We start from the raw sequence: 26,439 nt of genomic DNA on the forward strand, positions 1-26,439 counted from the left end.
TACTTGGTCCCGCCTTGTCTGCATTTGTAACCTCGCATGGCGACTGGCCCTTTTACTTATGTTGCGACACGATATGTCTTATTTAGGGGCATATCCGCAACAACCGGCGATAATTATCGCTATGCTCACTTAGCGCTAGGATAATTACCGCTGAATTTTATCGCTGAGATAGCGTGCTATTAGCAAATCTTATCTCAAAAGCAATAAAATTCCAGGCGCAAGCTGCCAATTGTGCGATTATCGCTGGAAATACAGCGATAATCGCACAACATTTTGCGATAGCTTGCTGATAGGGCAGGGCAGACTAAGCCATGATATCCACTTTCCATTGGATATCATGGCTAAGTCAAACTAAAAGCAGGCGTAAGGAAAGTAGCAATAACCAAGGTTAGCGCTACTTTTCTTATCGCTATGCTTGTTAGCGTGCCCTTTGATAATTGGAGAAATGTCGGTTAGCAACATTTCTCCAGTTATTTTGAGCTGGAACGCCCACTTTGCATCTCATTAGAGATGCAATGGTGGGCTCTATGGGAAAGGGCGCTAAGGCAATAATTTTTTATCGCCGCCTTGTTGATTTGCCCCTTAGTCTGTAAGCGTCATTTTCCTTAAAGAGTTTCCCTTAGTGCAGGCACTGCGTGCTTTCCTTGCCATGCCCGCTTTCACTTTCAAGCAGCCCCGGGCAATTGCGGCGGCTTCTTTGATGTGAAATATGTCTCGCATTTACAAGAGTTTGAACTATTGCCATTGTAAATGACAATAGCTTAAACTCTTGTAAATGTGAGACCTTTTGCATTGCAAATGTTTGTATTTCAAAAGTATGACAATTTTAGAAAAGTTAAAGTAGTAAAAAATAGAGTCAAATGTCTCCACCACACATTTAGATGAACTAGAGTTAATGAATGATTGTCAGGTTAGATTTAAGGATATTATTCTTACATTACGTCCAATGAGAGTTATAAGAAAAAGGCATCATTGTGTGTTATAGATATTGGCATGACACAAATTCCTGTAATGGCTTATTCAGTCTCCTATTACTATTGTAGACCAAACCACTTTTGAGGAGAACTGGAAAGAAAAACAATTGTTTGAATGTGATTTTTCACCGAAAGCATTTTTGGGATTTTGAAATTCAAATGTGAGGATGGTTTGAGGATAATTTGTCACTTAAGAGAAGGAAGATTCTCACCGCAATTGATGTGACTGTGGGAGGATGTGTTTGGCTGGATTGATCAGGCCATGTTGGGGTTTATTTTGAAGCCTGGTTCTTGTGTCCCTGTTCAATTGGATCCTGACTGGGTGGAAGAGGACTTGCGAGAATTGGGGTCTTACAGTGCTTCACTGTTGAATGGTAATACTTGCATTGTGGAGAATTTTGCGGTTTTATTGAGAAAGAATGACTTAGGGGCATATGTATGAAACTACCGTTTTGCGAATCTCAAATTGCGATATTTTGCGATTTGCAGCTTCAGATTCGCAAATCGGTATGTAAAAAAAAATCGCAAATGTTTAGCGATTTCTTAATAATCGCAAAAAAGTCTCAGAAACATCATTTGCAATTTCTTAATCGCGAAAATTCGCAAATTAAGAAATCGCAAGCAAAATCGCAATTTTGGAGTTTCGCAGCCTAAGAAATCGCTAATTTAGCGATTTTCTTATTTTGCACTAGGAATGTGTGTCATACATATGAAATTGTGAATATTTAGTCGCAAACGCTGTTTTTGCGATTCGCAGCGTTTGCGACTAAAATTTGGTTTCATACATATGCCCCTGGGTTTTTAAGGATGAAATAGGGTGTGTGAAAGATTTCTTGCATGACAACCTGTTAAAGGAAAATGCTAAAGGTTATGAATGTGCCTTTGAGCGTATACATGGATCTGAAAGCTTTACTGGATGAAATGTGTAAGGATTTAAATCATTGCTCTTGTGGAATGTTCAGAGTGGGTTTTAAGCATTGTGATTGCATGGAAAAAAGTGCAGAGATCATGTTGTGTTCTGATCTACGCTCTCTCAACAAGAACATCATTGTTGAGACATCCGTTGCCTAAGAAATGTTAGCACAAATATGAGGTGCGTGTGTTTTTAGTACCTTTGACCTGAAAACTGCTTACCATCAAATAGGATTGAATGACAGATCACAACTTTTAACTACATTAATTACACCTTTTGGGACATTCAAATATCTAAGATTCCTGTTTGAGTTGACGGCGGCGGCTAGAGTCTTTCAAAGACTTATGGATGGTTCGTTTGAAGGAATGACTGGTGTGATGACTTACCAAGACAAAGTGTTGTCCTGTGTTCAAGAACATGGTATGGTCATACATACAGATAATGTGCGAGTTCAGGGTTAGTGAGATTGAGTATTTGGGTCAACTCATTTTCGCCAAAGGCATTGAACCTAAGGTAGTCTTGCTTAAAGCAATAAAAGCGGCCCCCACACCTAAGGACAGTTTGCGTTCCTTTTTCGGGACTCAGCGAATACTATGCACTCTTCAGTACCGGCTATTATTGATTAGCGCAAACTGTCAGTAAGCCTATTGTTTTAAAAATATTGAATGCAAATATCGGCGGAAGTGTAGTATTTTATTCTATTTGTTTTTGCCAGCACATTTACACACTCGTAGTTTCGTGTGGTTTAATGCTGCTATTCCTGTTTTTTTAAAATCACTAACCTGCATTTCAGCCCTCAGTCCCCGTTCCGTCACGGCTTGCGCTATTTGAGCGGAGGGACGCCTGGGCTCAATTTTACTCTTCCGGTCTTTTGACCGGTGTGAGAAGTTGGCCTGATATGTAGTGCTCACTATTCTAGTGATCACTGTGTATCATTCCAAACGACCCTTATTGATGATTGGTTGTAAGTCAACCTTTTAGACCAGCTATCCTAGTAGCGTGGATACGAGCAGTCTTAGGCTAAACTCTAGAGGGCGTGTTAAGCCAGCTGTTTACCATCACATATACCCCTTGAACACCAAGTGAAAGGACACCACACAAGTTGTTATGAAAATAAAAGGATATTTATTTATAACAGGACTACCCTGGCTCTTTATGAGTCAGGGAGCTAAGCACACTACAAAACTCTTAGGAAAATACTTCAGTTGCACAATTTACACAAATGCCCGAGGGGCACGAGAAACCACCTACACTAACAGTGAAATGCGAATGGTTAGAGTCTGGAGATACTGATCCCGGAGTGATCCGATCAGTGGGACTAAACGAAAAAGGAACTGGACACTTGTAGAGCGAACCTGCGATGGAGCACCGAGATGCTCGAGTTACCTAGCCCGGAGGCTGCGGCTGCGTGAAGTTCGTCAAGATGTCGGGAGTCCTCGTGTAGTCTCAGGAGCCTGAAAGAAGAAGTTGCTGGCAGGCGACCAGTGACGATGTTCAGAGCGATCCAAGCCTGGATCGGTGGTGAAGGAAAACCTGAAAGCAGAGGGGACTCAGTTCTCAACCGCTAGCCAGCGATCGTGTGGGTACCAGGAGGGTACCGGCGGAAGTCACCTCGACCAGGTGAGTGGGTGACGTCGGACTCGGCTGTTCCTCGGACCAGGAGGCGCGGCGGCGACCAGGATGGAGGGCGAGCTGTCCCACGAAGGTGTCTGCTGTCGATGATGCTGGGCCCAGGAAGGGGCAGCGGATCTTGGCAGTGGCCACCCAAGCGGGGGAGTCAAGATGGCGTCGGGAGTGGACCAGGAGGGTCCGGGGTACTCCTCTGTTGAAGGGGAGCAAGAGCCAATCTGGAGCAACCAGACTAGTGATGAAACAAAACGTGGTGCGTCGTGAAGCGGGCCACAAGCCGGTCGGCAAGTGGTCGGACAACGCGGTGAACAGCAAGGAGCGGAAGGGCCCCCCACGCAGATCTCGTGGATGCTGGGGAGACAGACTTCGATGCTGGAGCTGCTCAGGGTTTAGGGTTTCTCAAACCCTAGGTGCACTCACTCGAGGGTCCCTCGGTGGGCGTGCTAGATAAGCGTCGTGCAGGTCCTGAAGATAGCCGGTCCCGCAGGTCTCGTCACACCTACGACTCTCAGCTGAGCTGATGAGGGAGGTAAAAGGTCAGAGATGGCAGGGAACTCGGGTCTCGTCGAGCTGGGCAGTCTTGATCCGTAGGAGAGACTTACAGCAAACCGCAAGCGCTTAGGTGGTGCCTGCTGGTGCAGGGTGGCTACTCCTTAGCCACAAGGGAGAGTCTTCAGAAATAGTCAAGAGTTCCTTTCGTGGAAAGTGGTTCGTGATTCGGAGGTATCCGATTATCTGATTATCCAATTTGGGAAGGGGACTCGCTCCTACCTTTATTCTAAGAAAAGGGGCTGGCCCGTGACTAGGTTCTACCTATGGGTGGAGCCAGGAGGGGGGTGGTTACACCCCTATCCTTTGTCCGGCTTCGCGCCAGCTCAGGGGCCGGTGTGCCCCCGAAACTGGTTTGAGCCGGGCTATGCACAGTGAGCACCGGGGTGCCACTTGCAGTCACCTTCCTTTCAGCCCTGCCCACCTGGGATACACAAACCCTGTCTGGGACGGTGCTAACACCGCCCTCGACAGGAAACCCTTTGTCCAAGCTCCCTTTGCTGGAAGGTCCCCCAGCAGCGGGAGGTCAGACTTGTGTCTGGTGGCAGCATCCATTTTGTGATGCTGAGGCTTGAGTCAACTTTAACCGGGGTTCAAGGTTACTTCCATGTCGTGTCCCTCTAAAAGGGGGGAATGCCAACCCCGTCACCCGGACTGGTGAGGGGTTCGTATTCCCATTCGTATGACACCTTACTCGACATGTGTAGGTGATGCGAGGCCAAAGTTAGCAAATAACCGCTAGGATTATAAGGCATTAAAAGTAGTTGGCCCGTGTCACCATGGAACGGCTATTAGGACTTGGTTCCACAAGCCGTCGACGGGCTCAGCTCGCGCCAGAGCACCGTCCCACATGATCCCCTGCACTCTGCCTTCAGGATTGATAAGGCCTGCCATAGGAGTAACTGATAGGAACCCATGTGTCCATGTTAGGGTTTAGGTGTAGGAATACTACACCTACAGCAACGGGTGATTACACCACGTGGCCCCAGCTGTCGTGCAGCCAGTTGTGTCAGATTTGGGCGGCCATTCCAGGGGTGGCATAATACATGCTTCAGCCCCTGGTAGGCCCTGGGTACACCGATGCCCTGGATACCTGTGGTATGCTGAGACAGGGACTGACAAGGCGGCCCAGTTCCAATTAGTGGATGCACCTAACGTACATGTGTGTTAATTTCGAGAGAGAACAGCTAGGCTGTGGGTCTGATTGGCAGGCCCACAGCCGGAGAAAGTCGTAAACCAATGAAGCAAAAGCAAAAAATCTGGGTGATCATAGGATTGCAGACCCTACTCTCCTACATGACCCCCCCCCAAACTTTGGGACAATAAGCTAACCTTGACCAGGTGAGTCTTCTTGCTCTAAGTGGAAATACCTGGAGAGCCCATCTGCATTGCCATGATCAGTGCCAGGTCTATGCTCCACTGTGAAGTCCATCCCCTGTAGGGAAATGGACCACCTAAGTAGTTTGGGGTTTTCACCCTTCATTTGATTTAGCCACAAGAGGGGCTTATGGTCGGTCTGAATCTTGAAGTGAGTGCCAAACAAGTATGGCCTCAACTTCTTCAGGGCCCAAACCACAGCAAAGGCCTCCCTCTCAATAGCTGACCAATTCTTCTCTCTGGGGGTCAGCCTCCTGCTAATAAAAGCTATGGGCTGGTCATGACCATCAAAATTCAGTTGCGATAGAACAGCTCCCACACCCAGCTCCGAAGCGTCTGTTTGGACAATGAAGGGTTTGGAGTAGTCTGGACTCTTTAGGATAGGTGCGGTGCACATGGCCTGCTTTAGGTCATCGAATGCCTTCTGACAGCTTGCTGTCCACTGAACTTTTTTTGGCATCTTTTTACTTGTCAGGTCGTTTAGCGGGGTCACAATGGATCCATAATTTCTGACAAATTTCCGGTAATAACCAGTCAGGCCCAAGAAAGCTCGAACCTGAGTCTGGGTGGTTGGAGGAGCCCAGTCCTGGATGGCCTGTATTTTGCTCTCCAATGGTTGAACCTGGCCTCCACCTACAAGGTGGCCCAGGTATACAACCTGTGTCTGCCCTATCTGGCACTTGGTGGCCTTGATAGTGAGGCCTGCCTTCTGCAGGGCCTCTAACACTTTCCTCAGGTGGACCAGGTGATCCTCCCAGGTGGAGCTAAAGACAGCGATATCGTCCAGATACGCCGCACAGAAGTCGTCCAACCCAGTGAGAACTCGATTCACCAGCCTTTGGAAGGTGGCAGGTGCATTTTTCAACCCAAAGGGCATTACCACGAACTGATAGTGCCCACCCGGGGTAGAAAATGCTGTTTTGGGCTTGGCCTCCTCAGCTAACCTGATTTGCCAATACCCAGCTGTCAGGTCAAACGTACTTAAGTAGCTGGCCGAGGCCAACCGGTCGATAAGTTCGTCTGCTCTTGGTATCGGGTGGGCGTCAGTCTTAGTGACTGCATTGAGACCTCTGTAGTCCACGCAGAACCTCATCTCTTTCTTACCGCCCTGGGTGTGAGGTTTCGGCACGAGCCCTACGGGACTAGCCCAGGGGCTGTCCGAGGGTTCAATGACTCCCAGCTCCAACATTTTCTGCACCTCTGTCTTGATGCAGTCTCTGACATGATCAGGTTGCCGATAGATTTTACTCTTGACGGGCAGACTGTCCCCAGTGTCGACCTCATGGGTACACCACTTGGTCTGACTGGGTGTCAGAGAGAACATATGTCGAAAGGATTGAAGAACCTGTTTACAATCCGCTTGTTGATGTCCAGAGAGGCTGCCACAAAAGACAACACCATCTACTGATCCATCGTCAGGGTTCTGAGAGAGCAGGTCTGGGAGAGGGTCACTCTCCTCCTCCTGTCCCTCATCTGTGGCCATGAGCAAGCCCATGCCCTCCCTGTCGACATATGCCTTGAGCCTGTTTACATGGAGCACCCTGTGGGGGCTCCGAGGAGTTCCCAGGTCTACCAAGTAGGTGACCTCTCCCTTTTGCTCAATGATCGTGTGGGGCCCAGACCATTTGTCTTTGAGTGCTGCTGGGGCCACTGGCTCCAGCACCCACACCTTCTGTCCAGGCTGGTACACAGTCAGGACAGCCTTTTGGTCGTGCCAAGCTTTCTGTAATTCTTGGCTCGCCTCCAGGTTTTTAGACGCCTTTTCCATGTACTCCGCCATCCGCGAGCGGAGACCGAGCACATAGTCCACAATGTTTGATGCCGGCTTTCTGAGAGGTCTCTCCCATCCTTCCTTTACCAAACAAAGGGGTCCCCTTACAGGATGTCCGAACAGAAGCTCGAAAGGGCTGTAGCCAACCCCCTTCTGCGGGACCTCTCTGTAGGCGAACAAGAGGCAGGGTATCAGGACATCCCATCTCCGCCGAAGCTTTTCAGGTAGTCCGTGAATCATCCCTTTTAGGGTCCGGTTGAATCTCTCAACCAGCCCATTGCATTGTGGGTGATAGGGTGTGGTGAACTTGTAGTTGACACCACATTCCTTCCACATAGCAGTCAGATATCCCGACATGAAGTTTGCACCTCTGTCTGAGACGACCTCCTTAGGGAAGCCCACTCTGGAGAACACTCCAAGTAGGGCCCGTGCCACCACAGGTGCTGTAGTGGTCCTAAGGGGAATAGCTTCAGGATACCTGGTGGCGTGGTCCACCACCACCAGTATGAACTTGTGCCCTGATGCTGTCTGGGGTTCCATTGGTCCGACAATGTCGATCCCCACTCGTTCAAAGGGTACCCCCACCACTGGCAGTGGTATGAGGGGGGCCTTTGTCGTGCCACCTGACTTACCACTGGCTTGGCAAGTGACACAGGAGCGGCAAAACTCCTTCGTATCTTCGGACATGTGGGGCCAGTGAAAGTGTGGAACAATTCTGTCCCAAGTCTTATTCTGGCCTAAGTGACCTGCAAGGGGAATCTCGTGGGCCAAGGTGAGAAGGAAACCTCTCAGAGACAAGGGGATGACCAACCTCCTGGTCGCACCAGGTTTGGGGTCTCTTGCCTCGGAGTACAGGAGTCCATCGTCCCAGTACACTTTGTGGGTACCTGTGGCGTTCCCTGCAGCCTCAGCAGCGGCCTGCTGTCTGAGGGGTTCAAGGGAGGGGCAGTCTAACTGTGCCTTCCCCAGGTCTTCCCTGGAGGGTCCCCCTGAGCCCAGAAACTCAACCTGACCAGGTTCAAGCTCTTGCGGCTCAGTTTCCCTCAGTTCTTTAAGGTCAGCCTCCTTGGAGACTTGATCCACGACCTGGGGCAAGGGGGAAGGCGAAGCCTTACCCTTACTGCTCCTTTTCTTGGAAGGTGCCTGGTCCGTTCTTCCAGGATCCAGCACCTGTTCAGTGGGGCATCTTTTGGCCTGTGACCTGGTCACAGCAAGGACATGTGCTGGCAAGCCTAACATCTCCATGTGAGTCCTCTGCTCCACCTCTGACCATTGTGACGTTTCCAAATCATTGCCCAACAGACATTCTACGGGGAGGTCTGAACTAACCACAACCTTTTTCGGGCCACTTACCCCTCCCCAGGAGAAATCAACAACTGCCATACTGTGATTGGTAGTGACGTTGCTGGCATTGGTCACTAGGTAACTGGTACCTAGCATGATCTGTCCAGGGTCCACGAAGTTAGGCGTCACCATGGTGACACTGGCACACGTGTCCCTGTAGGCCTGAGCCACTCTTCCATTTATCAAAGGTGTCTGTCTGTATTTGCCCAAAGTATGGGGACTGGCGTCAGGGGACATATCCATATCCCCTGTACAGACAAGGACGGCCTGAGTGAGCGTGCCGACTAAGTCGTCACTCCCCTCGGTTCCCAAGGTTAACCCAACTAATGCCTTGGGAGGCGCACTACCACTGCTGACTGTACTAGGGGGTGCAGGTGCCTTAGGGGCTGCAGTGGCAGGAGTTTGCCCTCCTTTCTTGGTGCACTCACTAAACCAGTGAGTCTTACTTTTACAGTATTGGCACTACCTTTTTGACTGGCCTTCTTGAGTCTTCTTCTTCTGCGAAGCCTGACCCCCACCCTCTTTGGTTTGTTGGGGACCTGTCGAAGACTTCTGGTCATTTTGTTCGTTCTTGTTACCCTTCTGGTCTGCTTTCTTCTGACCACCCTGGTTCTGATTCTGGTTCTGCTTGACCCTTGTTCTGACCCATCTGTCCGCCTTCTTTCCCAATTCTTGGGGAGAGGTCAGATCCGAGTCGACAAGGTGCTGATGCAACAATTGGTTCTGACAGTTGTTTAAAATCTGTTCTCGCATGATAAGATTGTACAATCCTGTGTAATCAGTAACCTTGCTACCCAGCAACCAGCCTTCCAAAGCCTTAGTGGCACAATCGACAAAGTCAGCCCAATCCTGAGACTGAATTTTCTGGGTGTCCCGGAACAGCACCCGGTACTGTTCCGTGGTTAAGCCGAACCCATCAATCAGTGTGTTCTTCAGGACCTGGTAGTTGTTAGCATCCTCAGCTCTTGTAGTGAGGAGCTTGTCCCTTCCTTTACCTTCAAAGGAAAGCCACAGTATAGCTGCCCACTGACTTGGGGGGACGCACTGGACAGTGCAGGCCCTCTCCAAGGCAGTTATCCACTTGTGGATGTCGTCCCCTTGTTTAAAGGGGGGCACGATTTTACTCAGGTGTCTAGTGTCTATACCCCTGTCTTTCTCTCTAAGGAGAATGCTGCCACCAGTGGGATCTAACCCACTTAATTTCTGTTCTCGGGCCAAGGCAAGTCTTTCTTTGGCGAGGGCAAGTTCTTCCCGCTCGATCCTCAGATTGACCTCCCGCATCTTCGCTTCATGCTCCCTCCTCTGAGGGGAAGTCATTCCTCTCTGAGAGGATGCCTGAGAGACATGTGTATGAACCGATCTGCCAGAGCCTCTGGAGAGAGACCTAGCTCGTCCGTTCCCAAGGTTAAGCCTGCTTGAGCGTGGGCCCGGGGCTCCCCCAGTTCCATTCTCATGCCTGCTTACGTTGGTCCTTGTAAGCCTGCCGACTACCGCTGGACCTTTGTCTGCCTCGTCTCCCGATAACTCGTCCTCGTCCTCCTCCTCTGTGTGAGGGTCGAGGTCCGGGTCACCGAGGGTTCCCTCTAAGGGCGGCATGTTCCCATCTGCACTGGGGGGACCTGTGTTAGAGGACCTCCTAGCATCGTACGCCTCTAAGAGACCTATCAGTATTGCGATGGTAGGGTTAGAACCCTGGTTTAGCTTCCTGGAGGCACACAGTTGTCGCATCTCCTTGAAGCTAAGAGTTGCATATCGTGACACGACCTGTGGAGGGTCATTGACCACTAAGGGAGTCTGCGAAGACTCTCCGTGGATCGACATGCTTTTCTAGTGAGGTGTAAGTGTTGCACCTACCTACACTATGGGTTTACCTACTGATCCCTTGCTAGGAGTTGTAGTCAGGGTGTGCTAAGCCCTGTTACACTACAACAGCCGGTTCAGTAGAACTCGGAGTATTCTAAGTTAAGTTATATGTACCTGGGTACTTATGTGATCTTTCACTGCGATATTCTTAGGATACGTGTGTGGTAAAACAACAGCAAGCTCAAATCCCAACCGCTGCTCACCAATGTGAGAAGTTGGCCTGATATGTAGTGCTCACTATTCTAGTGATCACTGTGTATCATTCCAAACGACCCTTATTGATGATTGGTTGTAAGTCAACCTTTTAGACCAGCTATCCTAGTAGCGTGGATACGAGCAGTCTTAGGCTAAACTCTAGAGGGCGTGTTAAGCCAGCTGTTTACCATCACATATACCCCTTGAACACCAAGTGAAAGGACACCACACAAGTTGTTATGAAAATAAAAGGATATTTATTTATAACAGGACTACCCTGGCTCTTTATGAGTCAGGGAGCTAAGCACACTACAAAACTCTTAGGAAAATACTTCAGTTGCACAATTTACACAAATGCCCGAGGGGCACGAGAAACCACCTACACTAACAGTGAAATGCGAATGGTTAGAGTCTGGAGATACTGATCCCGGAGTGATCCGATCAGTGGGACTAAACGAAAAAGGAACTGGACACTTGTAGAGCGAACCTGCGATGGAGCACCGAGATGCTCGAGTTACCTAGCCCGGAGGCTGCGGCTGCGTGAAGTTCGTCAAGATGTCGGGAGTCCTCGTGTAGTCTCAGGAGCCTGAAAGAAGAAGTTGCTGGCAGGCGACCAGTGACGATGTTCAGAGCGATCCAAGCCTGGATCGGTGGTGAAGGAAAACCTGAAAGCAGAGGGGACTCAGTTCTCAACCGCTAGCCAGCGATCGTGTGGGTACCAGGAGGGTACCGGCGGAAGTCACCTCGACCAGGTGAGTGGGTGACGTCGGACTCGGCTGTTCCTCGGACCAGGAGGCGCGGCGGCGACCAGGATGGAGGGCGAGCTGTCCCACGAAGGTGTCTGCTGTCGATGATGCTGGGCCCAGGAAGGGGCAGCGGATCTTGGCAGTGGCCACCCAAGCGGGGGAGTCAAGATGGCGTCGGGAGTGGACCAGGAGGGTCCGGGGTACTCCTCTGTTGAAGGGGAGCAAGAGCCAGTCTGGAGCAACCAGACTAGTGATGAAACAAAACGTGGTGCGTCGTGAAGCGGGCCACAAGCCGGTCGGCAAGTGGTCGGACAACGCGGTGAACAGCAAGGAGCGGAAGGGCCCCCCACGCAGATCTCGTGGATGCTGGGGAGACAGACTTCGATGCTGGAGCTGCTCAGGGTTTAGGGTTTCTCAAACCCTAGGTGCACTCACTCGAGGGTCCCTCGGTGGGCGTGCTAGATAAGCGTCGTGCAGGTCCTGAAGATAGCCGGTCCCGCAGGTCTCGTCACACCTACGACTCTCAGCTGAGCTGATGAGGGAGGTAAAAGGTCAGAGATGGCAGGGAACTCGGGTCTCGTCGAGCTGGGCAGTCTTGATCCGTAGGAGAGACTTACAGCAAACCGCAAGCGCTTAGGTGGTGCCTGCTGGTGCAGGGTGGCTACTCCTTAGCCACAAGGGAGAGTCTTCAGAAATAGTCAAGAGTTCCTTTCGTGGAAAGTGGTTCGTGATTCGGAGGTATCCGATTATCTGATTATCCAATTTGGGAAGGGGACTCGCTCCTACCTTTATTCTAAGAAAAGGGGCTGGCCCGTGACTAGGTTCTACCTATGGGTGGAGCCAGGAGGGGGGTGGTTACACCCCTATCCTTTGTCCGGCTTCGCGCCAGCTCAGGGGCCGGTGTGCCCCCGAAACTGGTTTGAGCCGGGCTATGCACAGTGAGCACCGGGGTGCCACTTGCAGTCACCTTCCTTTCAGCCCTGCCCACCTGGGATACACAAACCCTGTCTGGGACGGTGCTAACACCGCCCTCGACAGGAAACCCTTTGTCCAAGCTCCCTTTGCTGGAAGGTCCCCCAGCAGCGGGAGGTCAGACTTGTGTCTGGTGGCAGCATCCATTTTGTGATGCTGAGGCTTGAGTCAACTTTAACCGGGGTTCAAGGTTACTTCCATGTCGTGTCCCTCTAAAAGGGGGGGAATGCCAAGCCCGTCACCCGGACTGGCGAGGGGTTCGTATTCCCATTCGTATGACACCTTACTCGACATGTGTAGGTGATGCGAGGCCAAAGTTAGCAAATAACCGCTAGGATTATAAGGCATTAAAAGTAGTTGGCCCGCGTCACCATGGAACGGCTATTAGGACTTGGTTCCACAAGCCGTCGACGGGCTCAGCTCGCGCCAGAGCACCGTCCCACATGATCCCCTGCACTCTGCCTTCAGGATTGATAAGGCCTGCCATAGGAGTGACTGATAGGAACCCATGTGTCCATGTTAGGGTTTAGGTGTAGGAATACTACACCTACAGCAACGGGTGATTACACCACGTGGCCCCAGCTGTCGTGCAGCCAGTTGTGTCAGATTTGGGCGGCCATTCCAGGGGTGGCATAATACATGCTTCAGCCCCTGGTAGGCCCTGGGTACACCGATGCCCTGGATACCTGTGGTATGCTGAGACAGGGACTGACAAGGCGGCCCAGTTCCAATTAGTGGATGCACCTAACGTACATGTGTGTTAATTTCGAGAGAGAACAGCTAGGCTGTGGGTCTGATTGGCAGGCCCACAGCCGGAGAAAGTCGTAAACCAATGAAGCAAAAGCAAAAAATCTGGGTGATCATAGGATTGCAGACCCTACTCTCCTACAACCGGAACTACAGTCAGCGCGCTAGTGTTATGCCGCTAGTCCCCAGGCCTACTTAAGGCGGGGCAGGGCGGGAGAACTATAAAAATGTCCATCGTAGTTACATGGATACCATTAGGCAAAGCAAAACAAATTTTCTCCTAAACCGAATTGAAAAAGCTCCAATAAAGAACTCTATAACATCTTAAAGGAATTTACGATGCCCCCTGGTCAGCCAGAAATTCCTGTTTCACAGGAGTGGGCAGATTCCCTTTCTGAATTCTTTGTAATAAAAATTGCCATCATTCACAGATCCTTTCCTTTGCAAGAACATTTAAACAATCAGGAAAACCATCATACCCCCTCTGATGACCCCTTTCCCCTCTTAGAGGATTTCTCCCAATATAGCTCTGAGGAAGTGCCCAAGGCCTTGGGAAAAATTAAATCAGGCTCACCAGTTGATCCTGTATCACCTTGTTTTTTGTCCAAAATTCTTCCGGTGCTTTTGGACAATATTACAATTCTATTCAATCAGTCACTATCAACATCAGTGGTTCCAAGGATTTGGAAAGCAGCCAGAGTTAGACCAATTTTGAAAAAGCCTACTGCAGATCCTAAACTTTTATCACCCTATCTCGCTGCTCCCGTATTTTTGGAAGGTACTCGAGTCTCTGGTCAATAGGCAGCTCGTAGACCATCTCGAGAGTCATGGCCTATTAGACCCTTCACAGTCCGGTTTCAGGGCCGCACATAGCACTGAAACGGCACTGGTAGAAGTAACCGATAATATCCGACTTGCATTGGATAGAGGGCAGTCATCCATTCTCATCCTGCTGGATTTATCAGCAGCTTTTGACACCATATCCCACAGCATTCTAGAACAACGGCTCTGGGATATTGGTGTCAGGGGGAAGGCCCTGGAGTGGCTTAAAAGTTATTTAAGTGACCGAATCTCAGCAGTACAGATTGGCGATCTGGTTTCCTGTAGTAGGTTTGTTAGGATGGGTGTGCCTCAGGGCTCAATTCTGAGCCCTACGCTATTCAATCTTTATATGACCCCTCTAGCCACGGTGATTCGAGCATACGGCTTTGATGTAGTGTCGTATGCAGATGACACTCAGATTCTGATCACCCTTGGTCCTGACTAAGCCTGGGCAAAGCACTACGCTACGCTCGCGTAGTTTGCGAAGTTTGCGCTACTTCGCACTATGCGAATTGCACGTAGCACAGTGCAAACACGCGTAGTGTAGTGTTGCGTAGTGCAGCGGTCATTTTCTGCTTGCTCGCGGTCCTCAACGTCAAGTTGGCGACCGCGAGCAAGCAAAATAACATCCCGGCGAGACTTTTTCCTCGTTCGCGATCAGCAACATCAAGTTGGCGATCGCAAGCGTGGAAAATAAACCTCTCGACGAGATTCTCAACGCGGGGAGGTCAGGTTTATCATTGCAAGTGGAGGCGTATGCTCGCGACCGCTCGCGATGAGAAACTACCAGTCCGTGTTGAGAAAGCTGCCGCTCGAGTAAAAATCTACTCGAGCGGCAGAAAACGACAGCTCGCACTGTGCAAGATGCCATTTTCAATGATTGCACAGTGCCGGTTGCTTGTCCGCACAGGGTACTACGCAGTTTGCGAAGTGCTACGCGTAGCTCGCGTATTGCGAACTGCACTTTGCGTAGCTACGCGTAGCGCTACTTCGCGAACTACGCCCAGGGTTAGTCCTGACCCTATCGAGACAAAGTCTTGTTTCAAGAAGTGTATGCTTCATGTAGATAAATGGATGAATACCAACCACCTACAATTGAATGGAAGTAAAACCGAGATTGTACTCTTTGGTAAAGCCCATGAGCATTGGTCAGATGATTGGTGGCCCCCAAATCTTGGCTCTTGTCCTCCCCCTAAGCAGACAGTGAGGAATTTGGGAATCCAAATTGATAATCAATTATCAATGAAAAAACAGGTTAACCATATAATCGGTACCTGTTTTGGTATTATGCGCAATCTGCATAAAGTGTTTAAGTGGATCCCGCTAGAAGCCAGGAAACCACTTGTACAGGGACTGATTGTCAGCCGTATGGACTACGGTATGCTCTGCTGTCAGACATAAATGCAGACCTCCTTTCTAGACTTAAGGTCTTACAGAACACTGCGACCAGGCTGGTGCTAAACCTTCCATCTAGAACCCCCTCAGCACCTAGCCTTTGACATCTTCATTGGTTACCTGTGAAGAAGAGAATATGTTTTAAGATCTTATGCCTAACACATAAAAACATGTATGGTAGGGGTCCAGGCTACTGAAAACAAAAACTTAGTTGGTACCAGCCAATCAGGCCCTTAAGCTCTTGTAACAAATCTCTTTTCACTCCACTCAGAGTACGCACTGTCAGAAATGGGGGTCGGGCCTTTTCATTTCTTGCTCCCACTCTGTGGAACAAACTGCCTCCATATCTACGTATTATTTCGGACCATAACTATTTCCGCTGAAATTTAAAAACATGGCTGTTTGACCATTCGCTCTGTCTCTTTTTATGCTGATAACATGGGAGCCATCCACCAGCGCCATGAGACCTTTTGTGTGATGTGTGCGCTAAATAAATGCTCCTTTGATTTGATTTGATTTGATATGATGCTAGGCTTGTTAGTGAATTTAGTATAGTAGCCGAACCATTAAAAAATTGCAAAGGAAAGAAGAAAAGTTTAGCTGGACAGAGTAACAAACAAGTGCATTTGAAGAAGTGAAAAAATTGATTTTGGAATGTGATGCACTGAAGCCGTTTATCCTGGGAAAACGTGTGAGGTCATCGTTAATGCAAGTGAGAATGGCTTAGGAGCTGTATGACGTCAAAGATTGAATGAAAAAAAGATGACCAATGCCTTTACATCTCGTACCCCTAATGGTGCTGAGTTGAAATGAAGCACTGTAGAAAGAGAGACCTTACTCTGTATGTGGGCCATAAATATGTTTTAAAAAGTATACATTCAAAAAGAGCAGTACCCGCTCAACCCAGCCGCACGGGCGTTCTCTCCGTAGGGTAAATCACACTTAACTTTCTAATAGTTATACTGCTCTGCAACCTTAAAATTAAATGAATAAATATTCGTAAAAAGGGAGTGTTTATGAAGTCCCAAAAATATTGTAATCTAAATTTAAATTAACTCAATACAATGTCAGTCGAAATGCTTACTCCACTCATGCAATTTCTTCTTTCAGGTATAGTCAATGGACAACCATTTCTACAGAATCCAAGTAAGTCTTATTCCAAATTTGGTTTGATGTAGTGATCATTCAAACATTGAGTTTCTTCTCGTAGATGTCAATATAGTGCAGGAGGAAAGGGATGATATTTCAAAACAAACATTCTTTATTCTTGTCAAAATTGAACTGCAGCCCAGCCGATGCATTTCATCCCTAACAGGGCCTTCATCAAGGCTGTAAACAAATAATACACATATTCATTATATAAATATGATTATCTAAATTCATATAAAAAGCCAGCATGTGCAAATTCTGCCTGGCTTTGGCGCAAGCCTTAGCCAACCAGAAATCCCATTTCTAACATTATGAATGTGCCTTTGAGCGTATACATGGATCTAAAAGCTTTACTGGATGAAATGTGTAAGGATTTAAATCATTGCTCTTGTGGAATGTTCAGAGTGGGTTTTAAGCATCGCGATTGCTTGGAAACAAATGCAGAGATCATGTTGTGTTCTGATCTACGCTCTCTCAACAAGAACATCATTGTTGAGTCATCCGTTGCCTAAGAAATGTTAGCACAAATATGAGATGCGTGTGTTTTAGTACCATTGACCTGAAAACTGCTTACCATCAAATAGGATTGAATGACAGATCACAACTTTTAACTACATTAATTACACCTTTTGGGACAGTCAAATATCTAAGTTTACTGTTTGAGTTGACGGCGGCGGCTAGAGTCTATCAAAGACTTATGAATGGTTTGTTTGAAGGAATGACTGGTGTGATGACTTACCAAGACGACATTCTCATGATGTGATTTTGGGCAAAGTGTTGTCCTGTGTTCAAGAACATGGTATGGTCATACATAAAGAAAATGTGCAAGTTCAGGGTTAGTGAGATTGAGTATTTGAGTCATCTCATTTTCGCCAAAGGCATTGAACCTAAGGTAGTCTTGCTTAAAGCAATAAAAGCGGCCCCCACACCTAAGGACAGTTTGCGTTCCTTTTTCGGGACTCAGCGAATACTATGCTAGGTTTGTTTTTGAATTTAGTACAGTAGCCGAACCATTAAAAAATTGTAAAGGAAAGAAGAAAAGTTTAGCTAGACAGAGTAACCAACAAGTGCATTTGAAGAAGTGAAAAGGTTGATTTTGGAATGTGATGCACTGAAGCCGTTTATCCTGGGAAAACGTGCGAGGTCAATGTTGATGCAAGTGAGAATGGCTTAGAAGCTGTATGAAGTCAAAGATTGAATGAAAAAAAGATGACCAATGCCTTTATATCTCGTACCCCTAATGGTGCTGAGTTGAAATGAAGCATTGTAGAAAGAGAGACCTTACTCTGTATGTGGGCCATAAATATGTTTTAAAAAGTATACATTCAAAAAGAGCAGTACCCGCTCAACCCAGCCGCACGGCGTTCTCTCCGTAGGATAAATCACACTTAACTTTCTAATAGTTATACTGCTCTGCAACCTTAAAATTAAATGAATAAATATACGTAAAAAGGGAGTGCTTCGAAAGTTCCAAAAATATTGTAATCTAAATTTAAATTAACTCAATACAAGGTCAGTCGAAATGCTTATTCCACTCATGCAACTTCTTCTTTCAGGTCAAGGCAATGGACAACAGAATCCAAGTAAGTCTTATTCCAAATTTGGTTTGATGTAGTGATCATTCAAACATTGAGTTTCCTCTCGTAGATGTCAATATAGTGCAGGAGGAAAGGGATGATATTTCAAGGCAAACATTCTTTATTCCTGTCAAAATTGAACTGCATCCCAGCCGATGCATTTCATCCCTAACAGGGACTTCATCAAGGCTGAAAACAAATAATACACATATTTATTACATACATATAATTATCTAAATTCATATAAAAAGCCAGCATGTGCAAATTCAAATTTAAAATAAAAAACATACAATGGCTCCTACCACCCTCATAAATGATCAGTTGACACATATATTCGAACAAAATATTAAAACACTAATGGTGACCCTTTGCTGTTAGGAACATATCCCTTGAAACACTACCTATCGTTTGTAACATTATATTCTGACAACTAACAATAAGAAATAGATGAATGTGTGGTGGGAAACAGCGTTTACAAAGCTGTTTCCACAACGCCTGGCTTTACAATGTGGTTGTTACAGCGACCGTGTTGTTACCACGTGTGCCATTACATCGCAAGTCGTATCAACGACTTGCTGTAGGGGGCGTGCAACACAAGGGAATGTGTTGGATCTTAAATACAACACCTTCCCTGCTGTTGCACAAACTGGAGTAGGAATAGTAATTAATACTATTCCTAAGTCCAGCGTGCCCCCTACAGCAAGTCGTTGATACGAGTTGCGATGCAATGACACGCGTGGTAACAACGTGATCGTTGTAATGACCGGGTCGTAAAACCATGCGTAGAGAATGCATACGTTTAAACGTCATACATTCATGTGAATGAATTGATGTAGATGAAAGATGTGGTTCTGCAATTTCGCCAGAGGATTGTCACACCAAATGCATGAATGACTTTCAATATCAAGAAATTATTAAACATATTGGTGGTAGATTGTTTCTAGTAACATCAAAGATTTCTTTTATGGCTACCTAAGGTAAGGGTGGAATCTGGAATCATTCTCAGAGGAGGTTTGTTCGTGCCGCCTGAAACTCTTGGAAAAAGATTGACACATATTGCTCATGAGGGACATTTAGGTCTAACCTTTACTAAAAAGAGTTTGCACCATCATTATTGGTGGTCAGGTTGACGCAATAGTGAACAAATACATACAATCATGTCATGGATGTCTTGTATCTGATAAGAGTTCCCTTTTTAGTAAAACACCATTATTTCATGTTGAAATGCTTGAACATCCGAGGGTTAAAAGAGCTATTGACTTTTTAGGACCCTTCAGTTGTGTGCACATTGATCAGAGGTACTTTATACTCCTAATTGATTATTTTTCGAAATTGAAACCTTTTAAAGCTGTGAATGAGATTACAACTGAAGTGAAGATTGATTTTTAGACGGAGTGTTTGTGATGGAAGGCATACTGAAAATATTTGTTTTGGACAATGGTAAGCAACTGGTATCAACAAACATGTGTGTTTCTAAAAGATACTGGGATAACTCATCACAGGGTAGCTCTGTATTCCCTGCATTGTCATGGACTTGTGGAAAGTGCAAATAGGATTAATACAAAGGGTGTTCAAACAGCCAGCTCTGCCAATTTGAACGTAAACAAATATTTAAGATATAAGATTAGTTGTTATTGGAATAGTCATTCGACAACTGGATCAACCACATTTGAGCTTCTGTGGAAGAGAGTAGGGTTTTAAAAAGCTTTTCCTCCCTGGATGGCTTCTGAGAAAAGTATGTTTAGGTTAGAAGGTCTTTACAGAAGGTTCAGAAGGAAAGAGTATTATGACAAGAAATAGATTGTGAAGGGGAAAAAAGTTCAGGTCGGTTTTTGGGTACTGATAGAGAAAACAGGTTGGTTGCCTAACGGTCTTTCCAAATTCCACATGTCCCTTCTTGTTGAAAAAGTCGGAAAGAATTCTGTACTTTTGGAAAAATAGTGTTTGGTGGAATTTAAACAAAGTAATTCTGATCAAACTTACTCAAGCACGTATTTTGTGTGGGATTAATGATACACTGAATTTGTAAAACACAATTTGTGATCAGATGAGTGACACTAATGTTGTACAGCGAGTTGACAAGGAAAAATATATGATCAGTGAAGCAGATAATGTTGTGCAAATAGGTGCAAAAGAACAAGGCATGGGAACAATAAAAGAAAATGTCATTGTTAAATCTGGTAGGAGAAGTGTAACACCAAGTAAATTCATAGACTTTGATATGTAAAGACAAAATGTTTTTTTGGTGTTGCTTGTTGATGGTGGGGAAAGGAAATGTGGCACCGGATGTTATATGTCAATGCGTGTTCTGCATTAACGCATCAGTCTGCAGCTGGTCATGGAACATAGAATGTGGTGTGCCAGGTGGCGGTTGAGGAAAAGTCTGAGTGTAGGATCCAGAATATGTAATAAACTTTTTGAATATTGATCACTTTGCCTCAAGTGTGGATTGCACATGCACACATGGGATCCAATACCATAAGGCAGGCTTGGTGCAAGTAAGTCGTCGTCAAATTGTAGTGACAACACGACACAGTCTCTATGCTCAAAGACTGAGTTTATTGGTAACCTGCCTTGGACATGGCTCTCCTCTTACCAGCACAGATACAACTGACAAGAGTAGAACTCACACACCCAAAGATTCTAACGTAACATCAATAAAGAACATCCACCAGAGATGCCTTAAAGGCATGCCAGAAATCTTTCACAAATAAGTTCACTTCAGCTCTCTGTTTTTATCCCCAAATCCTCCCACATCGGATTCCCCCTTCCCTCTCAAACTCCAAAGTGGCCTACTGATAAGCATTGTAAACAGACCTCTGCCATCTCCCTATTACTCAGGCTGAGACCTTCCACCTTCTGGAATTCCAGCTTCTACCAGTAGGAGGTACTACTGTTCTATGAGACTTTTTATGCCAGTAAATGGGGCGCAGAAAAAACATGCATCATACATTCATAAATGAAAGAGTACGGCTATAATGAATTGTCCTGAAATGAGGAACTGCAAGAGAGTGCAGATTTCCAGAGTGTGAACCCCATTCTTTCCCTACCGGACCTAGCCAACCAGGCATCCTGTGTTTAAGGCTTGCAGACAGACTGCTCTGAGGAAATAAGAGAGAGGAAGAGAGAACACATGTGGTTCAACAAGTCAAACTGATTTGTCTCAAAAGGTCAAACACTCAGTTCTAGACTAGCTTCACTGGAATACTCATTCAGACAAATGACCACCCCGAAAACAAATACAGACAGGCTGGACTTGACAGTCCCACATCTGGCCCCAGTTCCAAAACCAAGAAAGGACTTGAACAGATCATCCCATTGCTGATCTCAGACTTCCAGCAGATGGAGGGGCCAGGAAAATATGAGGAAACTGGTATGTGGAAATCACCCTACACAGGGTGCTGATGGTGTCAAAGGCCTTTGGATTCACCAGTCTGCCACAGTCCTGTTGGTTAGCATGGTGCATTTTCTCTCTAATGGCTTTTATACTCACTGGAGCAGTGAAGGCCTTGCCAGATGATTTGAGATAGTTTTCTGAAAACTAAGAACTTTGTAAGTCTGGCATCTGGGGGCTTGACTGGACTTTCTATTGAAGCTGCTCAGATGAGACAATCATCTAGGTACAGATAGCAGTGGAAGTCCTGTTGACTCAGAAACTCAGTCAGCATGGCCAGTGTCTTGCAGAAGAACTAAGAGACAGCATTTGGACTGAATGGCAGAGCCATGCACTGGTAGTGTTTATGCATCACCAGGGATACCCCCTGTGAACCTTCAGGATGGGTACAAAAATATATGTGTGTGTTGAGGGTCTACTGATTATGTTTATTGTTTTGAACAAAAGCCCCTGAGTCAAAGTCAACATCCAAAACTCCTGTGGGCAAGGCCTTCCTCCTGTTTTTCTTAGGAAGAAATAATGCTAAGAATATTCCACCCCCTTCTGGGAATGTCTTGCAAATGGCTGATTCCTCTCTTCTAAGGATGAGGGATTGGTCTGACCCTTGTCTTGACACACTTCCTATTTGACTGCTGCTTTCACACGAGTTTGGTCCCACTAGTTTTAGCTAAAAGAGAATTAGGGTCTAGGGTCTCGCAGAGCTAGATGCTTGGCTTTCATCGATTTGGCTGTGATCACACTTATCTTACATTGCTAAAGAACCTAATTCGTCAAACTCTTGTTATGTTATATTGATTTGTATAGTGCACTAATCACCGAGAGGGTATCCAGGCACTTGAGGAAGGTGTTTAGGCGTTTGTTTTCCAGGGAGCTTAATAAAGAGCCAGGCCTTCAGTTTCTTGCGATTAAATAGGTTCTTTCCACAGATGGGGTTGTTAGTGACTTTAACCTGTGCTTCAGGCTTAATAATAACTCAGGGAAACAGTTATAACTTCCAGCACATGCAGAGATAGTATGATATTTGACAAACTGGGCACTCTCGGCTCCGCTAGAGTCCGGGCCTCACCATACGCGGTGAACCGGTGGAGCTGGGACCGATAGGGTGGCCACCTCGGCGATCCCTCATGGGTAATCCCCCGCGGTGGCACACTGCATGGCCTAAGCCATGTGCGTTGGTCATTGCCATATTGCATATTTTTTTGGGGGTTGTTGACTTTTCTTTTTGTTGTTATGTATTTTTTTTGGGAGGGGAAGGAGGGTGGGTGACTACTTCTGGCAAGTTGGGGCTGCTTCATTGGGGGGGGAGGGAGTTCATAGGGGTACTTATCAGAATCACTTGTTCTTTCTAGTATGGGACAGATTGAGTTCACCTATATTGAGCATGATAGTGGCTAGCAGAACCGAGAGCATGGCACAGGTTGTATTATGGCACTGTATGTGTTTTCATTTCTTGAATTGTGCACGGCAGGCACGAACCTTGATGATTGTTATTGAATATGTATACTTATGTCTGATGGGAAGATAGAAAAACTGAACATCATTACTTGGAATGTTAGGGGGTAGGGAGATGCACGCAAAAAGCGACAAATACTGGCCTACCTCGACCGACGTCAGGTACATATCGCTATGTTGCAGGAGACACATTTTAGTCCCCGGAGCCCCAATACCTTTGCCAGTAAATGGGCTGAACACCAAATTTTTCCTCTTACTCCTCCTATGCTCGGGGCACAGCTATTCTTATAAAGAGACGCACACCATTTCAGCTAGCTGGCGCTACCTGGGACGAGCAGGGGAGATACTGCATAGTTTGGTGTAGACTGGGCACTGACTCCGTCACCCTGGCTTGCTGCTATGGCCCTAATGTGGATACCCCAGACTTTTACTCTGAATTATGGGCTAGGATTTTTGATGTAGGCTCAAATCATATCATTTGGGGAGGAGATTTTAACGTCACATGTGACCCGGGGCATGATAGGTCCCACCCTGCCCCGCATCATTACACCCGGGCCCGGGCGGTCCTCTAGGACATACTCTGCACTTATCAGTTACTGGATGTTTGGCGGCACCTTCATCCACACAAATTGGAGGGTATGCATTTTACAGCACAGGCGGCATCCTGGGCGCGATTGGATTATATCTTCGTGTCCCGCGGCCTGGGTCCAGCCACAGCACAGGCGCAGCACTTGGCCCGCACTTATTCAGATCACGCCCCAGTTAAGCTTACCCTAACATCGGCGGATTACGGACCCCCGCGCAATAGCTGGAGGCTGCGTGCATCTATATTGTTGGATCCGGTTTTCCAGGCCGTGTTGGGGGAGGAGGTGAGTGATTTCTTCACACGGAATAAGGGATCAGTCGAGCATGTTGAGACCGTTTGGGAAGCATTCAAGGTCAGGCTCAGGGGGTATTGCATATCTAAGGGAGCGGGTGTGCTAAAAGATATTATGGGCACACTGAGGAGGCTGGATAGCGACCTGAAGGACTTGGAGACGAAATTAGCTGAGTGCCCGGATGGTCCTACCCGGCTTAAATGCAGAGAAGGGCTTACCGAGTATATGGAGGCGGCGCGGCGTGAGACGCGCTTTAGGGGTAGACATTGGACAGCTAGGCGGTACGGTGAAGGAGAGCGTCCGGGCAAGGCGTTGGCAGACGTAATTCGGAAACCACGATACTCCTCCTTAGTGTTGGAACTCGCGGGCCCAGGGGAGGAAGTGTACAGAGACACGGCAAGTATCCTCAATGCCTTTGCCGCACATTATGACAAACTGTATACCACGCAGAGGGCTGGTGAACTAGATCTAGATAGTTATTTGGCCAATGTGACACTTGGGTGGCTGAGTGATAGGCAGCAAGAGTTTCTTTGCACCCCGTTTCAGCTGGATGAAGTAAGGGAGGCCATAGGTCAGATACAATCCGGGAAGGCCACTGGCACAGATGGCATACCGGTAGAATTCTATAAAATGCATATAGATCAGATGGCCCCCATACTACGTGAAGTTTATGAAGATGCCCTAGAGGTCGGGCACCTCCCTCTCTCTATGCGGGAGGCCCTGATCATTTCATTATTGAAGCCTGGGATAGCGCCACATTTGTGTGACTCATACCGTCCATTGTCACTTCTTAACTGCGACATTAAAATATTAGCCAAATTAATAGCCAACCGGCTTAGCTTATTACTGGAGGCTTTGGTGCTGCCTGACCAGTCTGGGTTTGTGCCCGGCCGCGCAACCTCCCATAACCTGCGCACCCTTTTTTCGGTGTTGAACAATGTCGCTCCTGAATTGCCTCTGGCGGCAGTGTTTCTGGATGCCACGAAGGCTTTCGATTCACTTGAGTGGGACTACATGTTTGGGGTGATGTCACGCATGGGCTTTCCTCCTCTTTTCCTTTCATGGATCAAGTTATTATATAGCTTGCCCGTGGCTAAGGTGCTTGTCAATGGTCGCGTGTCCCGAGCATTCCCGGTTACGAGGGGTACCCGACAGGGCTGCCCTCTATCCCCTTTACTCTTCGCACTAGCGGTTGAGCCTCTAGCGGCAAAACTGCGGCAACATCTTAGAGATAAGGCGTTGCGGTGTAACATGAGGCAAATATTAATATCCTTGTACGCGGATGACATCACTTTGTATGTTCGGGACCCACAAGCCAATCAGAATCCGATCCTCCGTGAGTTCATCGTGTTTGGGAGACTCTCAGGGATCCAAATAAATTGGAGTAAATCATGTGTCTTCCCTTTGACAGCCGCCGCGACTCGTTTCTCATTAGACTATCCCCTGGAATGGTGCGAGGATGAAGTGCGGTATTTGGGCAATACAGTCACAAGAGATAGGGATGCACTAATGCGCCTCAATTACGGAACGGCTTTGACACGTATTATGGAATACGTGACCCGCTGGATTTCCCTCCCGCTCTCGATGGCGGGGCGTGCGTCCCTGATTAAAATGGTGATCTTACCCCAGCTATTGTATCTTTTCTTAAATATACCATTTTATCCCGGAAATTACTTTTTTAAAACGCTGAAATCTGAATTGATACGCTTGGTGTGGGGGGGCAAACACTCACGACTACAGTGGAGTGTCCTTATTAGGCCGTACTCGCAGGGAGGCTTTGGTGTACCCAACTTTGAATTATATTATCTCAGTGCGCAGGCTCACTATGCATATTTCTAAGTGCGCCAGCCGCGATATATGCCACAAGTTGCGGCAGAGCACTGGTTGGCTCATCCCATCTGTTGGACTTGGCCCTTCTGGCAGGTTCACCCCTGAACTTTTTGCTTTTTATTGGTGACTTGGTGTGGTGATTTTTGGTTTCTGCGCACTTTCCCTGTGTCCCAGGGTAAAGTGCGTGCGTGCTCTGAGTGCATGTGGTGAGATAGGCCTGCCCTCCCATAGGGACAGGGTGTCCTAGCCCCAACGAGGCCAGTTGGCCTAGGGACTGCCACAGATAGTGGCTAATGTGAGTTTTTGCGCCATTGTTCCTTTCCTGCAACTCTGAATGTGTTTATGCGTCATGTGCTTTGCTTTACACCTCTGAATGTTATGCATCATGTGTTTATGTGCTTAGACCCCTACAGGTAGAGTGATACTTAGGTGGTTGTTTTTCTCCTAGTACAGGTGGTACTGGTGAGGTCCTGATTCCCTGCGCAGTCTTTTCCTAAGGTGGTTAGGGTTGCGTAGGTGGTGCTTTCTGGTTATCAGGAGTTACTGACTGTGTGTTATATATGTTATTGTGTGCTATGTTCTAAAATATTATTCCTACGTTCTAAGTGCTATTTCTACAAAGTGCTAATTCCTGACAGTGGTCCATGTGGTCCTGTCCCCTGTATATATAATCCCTTGTAAATTCTGCCCGTGCCTGTTGGCACATTGTAAAGTGTGTGTTTTCATCTAATGTGTTGTGTATAATACAAAGGTTATTTTTATATAATACCTTGTGTGGAGTTTCCTTTGTGGTGGGCCTTGGGTGTTGTTGCTGGGTGCGCGCGCAAACGCTTTACACATCGCCTCAGGGATAAGCCTGACT

This window comes from Triturus cristatus, chromosome 3_1 (assembly GCF_964204655.1).
Source record: "Triturus cristatus chromosome 3_1, aTriCri1.1, whole genome shotgun sequence".
Taxonomy (NCBI): domain Eukaryota; kingdom Metazoa; phylum Chordata; class Amphibia; order Caudata; family Salamandridae; genus Triturus; species Triturus cristatus.